Here is a 9,669-nt window from a genome sequence, read left to right as displayed (position 1 = left end):
TGTGACAATTATATATATGAATAGGAAAACAAGGTCAAAATTTGCAAGAGGCAAATTTTGTGAGTCCCCCTCTTCACGTCTCATAAGAATATGTAAGTAGGTTCTGCTTCCTCAACAGTAAACCAAGGATCATTGCCCATAGCTGGATTCAGTGTCCTCCGGGGTCACTTCCATCAAAGGCATCATTCCAGTTGCCCATCTGCTCCGTTATCAATCTCTCCAGAATCCTGGAAATAAGACCTCTCGCACACGGGACCAAACAACAACCACACAACACAAACACACTCATACCGGTGAAGGCAGGCCATAATACAGTACCTACAACACTTTTCCATTTCCCAAACATGGGCTGTGTTATCAGGAATGTACGTACAGCAATGAACCTAATCATTCTACCTACACCATCCTCCTTTGCCAATAACATATCGAGAGTCAGTCTATTTTACCAGGTCATGAGGGGGGTGGCGGATAATTGGTCAGAGAACCTCTTTACTGCATCCCCGGTTTCATTCATGAATATATTTGATTCATATCTTTGTATTCATCTGGAACTTCCCTGAGGATGCCAATAGCATCCATCTAGACAAAGCTACTCCCATCCTGGTCAAAACTCCTCCTGTACCTACTTTAGCCTCCTATAACTGGTCTCTTATCACTAATTCAAACTGGTTGGACCAATAACCCCAGGGCGCAAGTTCCTAACCACCCTTTGTGGTAATTCCTGTCGTATGCGTCCTTCGCTGGTACTAGCCCACCCTTCATCAGTTATAGGTGCTATGAGGTTACACATTTTCTCCTGTGCTTTCAAACCTAAGTCAGTCACATTAACGATTACCTTTCCAGCCATTAAAATCATCTTAATTCTCGGTGCCATTCTTGTATCTATTACACTGGTGCTCATCAGGAATCCAGGTGAACCGAGGTGTGTTGGCTGAGCACTTCAATCTGTCCAACCCCCATTCCTATACAGTTGTCTTCTTTCCCAGGAAATTGTTTAATGTTTACCTTAAATCCTACATCTTGATCTTCTTTGACTCCTTATTCTGTAAGTCACTCATCAGTGTATTATATAGTTTATCCTCTACTTCTTCTCAATGACAACGGTATCGTATGATTAGTACCAGAAGATGGTGGATCTGAATGTATCAGTCAGATTAGACTATGATGCAGCTCAGAGTCTAAACTCTTTCCAAAAACCGCCAACCCTCTCCTGCCCTTAGTCTCTCTGCTAGGTACCACCCCATACTCACACCTCTAGGAGCACACACAGTGATGAACAGTCGGGAAAGGAAATCTTCGTTAAGGAGGTAACCCCCGGACCCTATTGGTATCGGTTCTTCTCCTAACTCTGTGTGTGATCAACAGTGTTCATATGTGTACATACCTTCTTGCAGTGGGTAACGTGGACCCAAGTGACTCTCTCAGCTTTTCTAATGGCAAAGGCAGTGGTTTAACAGCACCTGGTATGGGCCTTCCCAACGGGACTGCTTCCCGTCTTTTCTCCTCAGGGACTGGATCCACACCCAGTCTCCTGGTTAGATTGAGTGAATCACCTTCTCCTGTAATTCACCTGTTGGACACAAATTCTTGGACATACGGGTTTGGTTAACAGTCTTCTCATGTGCTCTGCCAGTATATCTTTAATTTCTATGTCTACCTGTTCTGGTATCTCTAACTATGGCATTCTATAGGCTCTACCTGATTAGCTAATCTGTCATTCATTCTTTAAAGAGATAGATCCCAGTAAACCAACTCTAGGGATAATATCTCAATTCGGAATAGTTCAATAAGTCAATTTCCAAATGTTGGAATGGAAATTTTACTAAAATGTTTTTATTTTTTTATTTTTTTATTTTTTCTAGTAGCATCCTATCCTGTTCTATCGCCTGCTCTACTATACTCCCCCTTTTTATACATGGCTCAAGCCCTGTATCAATTTTGCTGCATTTCTTAACAATGTCTTTTGTAAGGTTAGTAAATTATCCTTATGTCAGCCCTTCTCTTGTAGGATTGCCCCCTTTCATTTTCCACATGTCCAATTCTCCCTGGGGCATTCCTCCTTAGCTACCCTGTAACAATTCTCTATCAAGTGTCTTATTTTCTTTAAGATTTAACTACTTTCCATTAAATTATCATATCTTTTCCTAGCGAATTTTACCAAACATAAACTTCAAATCAAAACTAAAATACATGCCTGCCAATGGAGCCGATAGTCTCTCCATGAATTAATATCCTAAAGCTAAGTGAACCAAATTCTCTTCCTATCTACTCCTGCTGGCCCCCTTTCTTTCTTCCTGCTACTTACTCCCCAACCCTCAAGGTTACAGCAGTGCAGGGGAGGATCTCTCTGTCTGCCCTTCTATCTGTCTCCAGCTTTTTCTCATAACAGAAAGTATCAAATCTGGGTTGTTTCCAAATATTGACTAGATGTCTCATTGTCTCCTTGGTTGCACTCCTGAACTTTAGAAAAATCAACCCGTCTAGATATTGCATATCTACTTAAATTTATCTCGATACCCTCAATAATCCTGGATCACCTAAAGATGTCATGTATCCCTGTCCTGTTGACATAAGTCTACCATTATTAAACTTATTCACAACAAAATATAGTAATACTAGTATATCAATTTCACAGCCTTGTTGTGTTAAATCTCTTACACTGAATTCAACAACAGCTGACTTCCTAAGGGAAAATAAACGTATCTAGATCATGTAAAAAATACCCCTGCTACTGGTCAAAATATTTTCAAATCACATAATCAGATCAAAATGACTCATCTGATTTACTCCACCCAGAAAAAATATTTTACCCTTATTGTTCTAGGAAAATAGACTTAAGGAAGCCTACCCTTAGTCTAAGGCTTTACCCTTTTAGTCCTATCATTGGTTCAAATTATCAATTGTGTCTAAGAGCTTTAACTCCATCATTATTATCAGTTCTACAAATTCCCTTAAAATCAATATCACCAATGCCCTTAAATTCACCATCCAAATGGCTTTTCAATGTGGCTGATCAGACCACACAGGAAAAGTCACCAGAGGGGTTAAAAAGTCATACCACCCTTTCAGAACCGTGTTTCTTACTACATTAAACAAATTAAAGCTAAGAACTTTATCTACATTTGTATCCCAGGTTCCCAGAACATCCCTTATCAAAAGAATTTTGTGTGTTTATTAAAACTCAGAAAACAAAACTTCCAAAATGCCATGTGTGTATACCCCTTTAAGATATCCTGTCCCTAGGATTTTTCCAAAGACAGTTAAGCGCTCCTTTTTCCATAAAATAACCACTTTGTCAGCATTTCCTCATACTACACCTATTCAAAAACCCAAACGTTAACTACAAACCAAACCTAAAAATACTTTATAATTCCATTATACTCCCCCCGGTCATTAGTTTTAAACTTACTTGAACATGCGCTACCCTTGGATACAATACTGTACTTCAAACCTATTAAACTCCCCTACTTTAACATACTACTTAACTAATTTAACCCAAGATTGCTTAAAACCTTAAACCCCTTCAGTTTGTCTGCAAACCGGCCCATTCTGTTTGCTAAGAATACCTTGCCATTATACACAACTGTGTTTAATGTGCACCGTCCCTGTAAAAATAAAATTAACTCCACCTGCAATTCACTTTACTAACTTAATATTTTTCCATGCAATGTTCAAATCCCCACCAGTGAGAGTTCCTAAGGATACTCCGGCAATGATTATGAAAATAACAAACAGGGGAGCTGATATCCCCAGCCTCTCCCAGGGAGGGAGATAACCCGACCCTGGGCGTGGCGCCTTAGGTCGTGGAAACGGGAGCTGTGGTCCCATTTTCCCCAACTAAGGTTTCAGTGGTTGGAATCGAATTTTAGGGCGCGCAAATCGGCCCTGGTTTCAGTCAAAGTTCTGGAAGGGGTTGGGGCCGGAGTGCAGTGTGTAAGGTGGTGCCAAGGCGCGCCTGATTTGCCTTTGACCTGGACAGAGTGTGAAGTAACTTCCTTCACTTCGTACGGTCCAGTCCACCTGGGTTCTAGCCACTTTCTCTTGTGGACTTTGACCCTCACCCAGTCCCCAACTTTTACCTTCAGTGGTGGCGAGTCTCCCGACAGCTCCCCCTCTTGGACCTTGCGGATCTGTGTGGAGAGAGCTGCAGACAGTTCCGTCAGTTTTCTCACATAGTCAGACATTCCAATTCTCAGCACATCAAGAGGGGGCATATGACCTCCCTCCCTTGGTGGGCCAGGCATGACTCTCCCCGTCATTATCTCATGGGGAGAGAGATGGGTCCCCGCCCCTGGCGAGGCCCTCATGGCCATCAGTGCCAGTGGTAGGGCTTCCACCCAGGTTAGCTTCGAACCTGCACATACCTTAGCAATCTTAGCCTTAAGAGTTTGATTTGCATGTTCCGCTAGGCCCTGAGATTGTGGCCTGTACACTGACCCGAATTTGTGCACAATTCCAAACCTTTCCTCCACCTGTCTCAGGTGTTTATTGCTGAAATGGGATCCGTTTTCGGAACGGATTTGTCTCGGAACCCCATACCTAGGGATGAGGTCTCTTTGCAGCCATTTGATGACTGATTTGGCATCTTCCCGTGCCGTTGGTATTGCCTCTACCCACCTAGAGAACCTGTCTACTATTACTAACAGGTACCTTTTTCCTCCCCCCACGTTATCTGCTCCCATGTCTGTGTAATCTATACTAATGTCTTGGAAACAGGCATTGGGTACTGGGTAAGCATATCTGGTTTTTTATATAGAAGCGCCCTTCTAGTCTCCTCTATAGCCCAAACTCCTATTCTCAATTCTGCTTCTGCCTTTTCTCTGTTCTTAGTCCCTTTTTTCTTAAACATATGCTTTCTGTTACCTTCTATCTCACCTTCTATTCCTTTCTGAACTGCCTCCTTCAAACCTTCCTCCATCACCATCAGCTGGCCTTTAGTGGGAGCTCCCCCGCTAAAATAGCCCGCCTGTGTCCATCTCAACTTCACTTCCTCCCACACTTTTCTTATTACTTTATATTGTTCCTCTCCTCCAGCTCTATCCTGTATTTTTTGTTCCAAATATTCACTGAATTTAAGTTTGGTGGGCGGAATAGCTGCCATGCTATTATTTGTATAAATGTCCCTCTATCTTTGTATACTTAGCTCGTCGTTGGTCAAGACCAGCGATGTATTCACGGTGCTGACTCAGACTTATCTCTGGTGCCCCACCCTCGTAAACAAAGTTTTTTTGAAATATTAGGACTAATATTTTGAATAGGCTAATACATTAACCCGGTCAATACCAACTCCCCGGTGATTACCCCAATTTGGTGTTCAATGTTATTTAGGTCCCCCGCAGTACTTGCAAATCAAATCCTCACTCAGTTTTATAGACAGACAGATCGCACACCCGGGCTGAAACCCAAACTATTGGTATAGTTTCGGACCTTCGGGGTACGTACAAACAAGCACACTCAAACAGGGCTGGAAACAAATTCCAGACGCACTGGAGGCGCACAAATCCCTCCCTAAACAAAGTCAAAACCGGAACTATTTCTAGATCTCCGGGACGAAACTAAACACGTTATTACAATGTACGGGACTTCCGACCAAAATCGGTTTATCTACCTACTTGCTACTTCAATTATTCCCTAAGCAAAGTCAAAACCGGAACCAGAATAAATTCCAGATCTCCGGGACGAAACTAAATAATTTTACAATGTACGGGGCTTCCGACCAAAATCGGTTTATCTATCTACTTGTTATTTCAATTATTCCCTAAGCAAAGTCAAAACCGGAACCAGAATAAATTCCAGATCTCCGGGACGAAACTAAATAATTTTACAATGTACGGGGCTTCCGACCAAAATCGGTTTATCTATCTACTTGTTATTTCAATTATTCCCTAAGCAAAGTCAAAACCGGAACCAGAATAAATTCCAGATCTCCGGGACGAAACTAAATAATTTTACAATGTACGGGGCTTCCGACCAAAATCGGTTTATCTATCTACTTGCTATTTCATTATTCCCTAAGCAAAGTCAAAACCGGAACCAGAATAAATTCCAGATCTCCGGGACGAAACTAAATAATTTTTAACAGGATTAATATGTTTTAGTTATATTTACTTTACTGCATCCGCTTGTTCTGAGTGTTCCCTTCTGGTCAGCTATTCCAGTAGGCCTTCTCTAGTTAGCAGATGTATACTATCAATATTTCGCCACACATGCTTTTAATTTAGCATGGGCGACCGACACACAATCTCTCTGTTCACTCTATTCACGATCTCTCTATTCCATTTTTATGTATCCGACTTTCTATTGATGTCCCTTATCCACACGCCACGGTGAATGGTCATAATCTCACGGTATACATTTGTACCAATCCCAGTTTCTACTGATGCTACTTGGTATCAAGCCTATTACCACAAATATCCTTGTACTCAGCCCTTACATTTCGTTATTACAATCCTATACAATATTAACAGTAATTCATACTCACGCCCGGTACTTCTGATCAAAATTTGGATATGACTATAATACAATATGCAGATTTTTGTTTTAACAGGCTCTGCTTACCTTTTATTAGTCGAGCTCATTGATCAGTTTCCCGGGGCAAGTAGAATCACCGATGGCTCCTGCGGACAGGTCACCCGTCCTCACGAGATTGTCCTGGACTTGTCCCCTCTCACATCAACCATCTATGGACCGAATTCAGAAGTATGAAACCATCCTCTGCTACCAAGTTTTGTTGATGAACAGTTACTTGAGAAGGAGACCAAGTCAAGACGCTGGACCGGGTGGATTCAATTATCGTAAGGCAGCTTTATTAAGAGACAAAGATATTTGGCAAAACGTGCACGGGCTCGTTCTTTCAGTTCTTAGGGAACTAGCGGAAGCAAGCCCCGTAAACATATTGTGCATCTGTTTTATACAACATGATTGTAATGTAATGACGTATGTTGAGTCTTGTAGATTCGTCCTCCTGACTGGTCGATGAGTGGAGTGACGATCTGGTCTCGGGTCGGGATCGACTCCCCATTGGTCCATGAGTGTGTTCTTTGTTCCGCTGACCCAGCCCTCTGGGATGGGTTTGTGTGTGTGTGTATACTTTGTGCTGAGTCCTTGTCTGTGTATCTCTGTAGTCACAAGATATTATTGCGAGACTGGACGTTGACCCCTGTGATCAGGTCATTTCCTATTTTATCAGTGCTGTGTAAGGTCTAATTCGGCCAATCTGTTTCTAGGTGTGCGTGTATAGCTAGTATCAGTACAACACAGAATGTGTCTTTTGTATCAGCAGATAAGTGTTGCGCAATAGACCAGCTTATCAAATATATTTATAACACTAGCGACCCAGCCAGCTAACGTTAGCTTGAACGTTAGCACTTGAAATTAAAACATTTTCTGCCAAAATTAGAAATGTGTCAAATCTGAACATCTTACCAGTATACATCATGGTTGGACGCATCTCCTGTCTGATGCCATGCATGGTTGCCGAAGTTTGATGATGTATTCCAGACTGGTATTTTCTCCATCTCCTTAGCTATCATACTTGAATTCCACTGATTTCAAAACTCGGTCCTCCAGAAAGTGGAGAGCATACACATAATGTTAGCTAGCGAGCCAGCCAGCTAACGTCAGCTAGCTAACAGAACACTTTAACTTGACATTAGGTTTATGTAGTTTTTCTAGACAACACATATTTTTAAGCCACGTTTGACGCGTTTACCTAAGCATACTGATCAGTTCCAATAGACAGATGCATCCTATATGAACATTTGTAGTGTCATTCCAAAAAGTGATCAAATTCAACATCTTCTCACAGACTCCAACCTTGACTTCCTCTGCCTCTCACAGACATGGCTCCATAAAAACTCTCCATATGCTGCTTTGATTGTGCCTGGCTACAATGTTTTCAGGAGAGACAGGATTGAAGGAAGAGGAGGGGGTCTGATGATTTACATTAAAGAACATATCCGATGTAAACATGGTCATGTGGTCATGTGATAATGAACTAGAATGTATTGGCCTGAATGTTACACTGTCTCCCCAAATGTATTTTACCCTTATTGGAATGTATATACCACCTTCCACCAAAAGTGTGTTTTTTTTATCAGTTTAATAACATGCTTAGGGAATGTGATTTTGGGAAAGAGGTCATCTTAAAGGGAGATTTTAAAATTAATTATGAAGACAAGTCTTGTAGGAAAACCCTCAAATGGATCACTAATACCTTTGACCTTACACAGCTAGTTAAAGGGCCAACCAGGGTGACTTGTTGCTCTAAAACACAGGCTGATTTGGTGTTCAGTAATAAACCAGAGAGAGTGACTAAATCTTTCAATATGGTTACTGGGCTATCTGATCATAATCTGAAACTTATAGCCAGAAAGCTGTCTAAGAGCAGGTTTAACCTCTCTACTGTTAGAAAGCCGGATCAACTAAGAATACCTAAGAGTGAATTAAACTATTTTGAAAACGCAATTAAGGGAATTAACTGGAATGATCTCTTGTCCTATACAGACGTGGGAGCTGATAGTCAGGTTTTTCTATCCACAATCCAGACTACAATAAATGGTTTCCTAAAGAAAATCAAATCCAAACCTGGTCAAAAGAGCACTCTTCCTTGGCTAAATGGAGAAATCTGGATTTGATGAAAGAATGAGATTATGCTCTAAAAACAACCCTAAAATTAAAATTAGAGCATGACAGATGTAGGTTTACCATGTTGAGAAATAAGGTGATGAAAGAAATCAGACAGGCCAAGGCAAACTTTTTTTATTAACATAATTGGTGAAACAAAGGGAAATTCTAAATTGATCTTGGAGAATCTAAAAAAGTTAACAGGGAAAGAACATAGTAACACTGCAAAAAGACTAGAAATCATGGTGAATAACAATCTAACACAGGATGCAGTCGAAATAGCAATAGCCTTCAATTCCTACTTTATTGACTCTGTCAGGGTACTGACACAGAACCCCTCCACTGGTTTCTTGGGCTCAGTGCTAGTGAATGACGCTCAACTTGTCTTCATCATAAGGGATGTTTCTGAGTCAAAGGTGAACAAGGTGATTAGCTCACTAAAGAACTCTAAAGCCAAAGATGTGTTTGGGCTGGACTCTACCTTTCTTAAAAACTATAAAGAGTCACTCATTGGCCCCATTACTAAGGTCAACAACACATCTACTGGTCTGGGGGTGTTTCCAAGGGTATGGAAGTCGGCCATAATAACGGCCATCTTTAAATCGGGCGACCCTGCTGACATGAGTAACTACAGGCCCATTAGTATACTACCTGTGGTTTCGAAGGTTGTTGAAAAGTGTGTAGCAGAACAACTGATTTCCCACCTCAACAACAACCCCTTCACATTACACTCCATGCAGTTTGGCTTCAGAGCGAAACACTCCACAGAAACAGCCAACTGCTTTCTTCTGGAAAATGTGAAGTCCAAGATGGACAAAGGGGGCGTTGTTGGGGCTGTGTTTCTGGACCTAAGGAAGGCTTTTGATACTGTTAGCCATGAGATTCTCATCACAAAATTGTCCAAGTTCAACTTTTCCCCCGATGCCTTGAGATGGATGAAATCATACCTTGAAGGCAGAACTCAGTGTGTCAGAGTGAGCAATGAGCTGTCGCACACTCTTAGCTATGATGTGGGCGTGCCCCAAGGGTCAATACTGGGACCCC

Source organism: Salmo trutta, chromosome 12, assembly GCF_901001165.1.
Source record: "Salmo trutta chromosome 12, fSalTru1.1, whole genome shotgun sequence".
Classification (NCBI taxonomy): Eukaryota; Metazoa; Chordata; class Actinopteri; order Salmoniformes; family Salmonidae; genus Salmo; species Salmo trutta.
Note: the sequence above shows the minus strand (reverse complement) of the source record.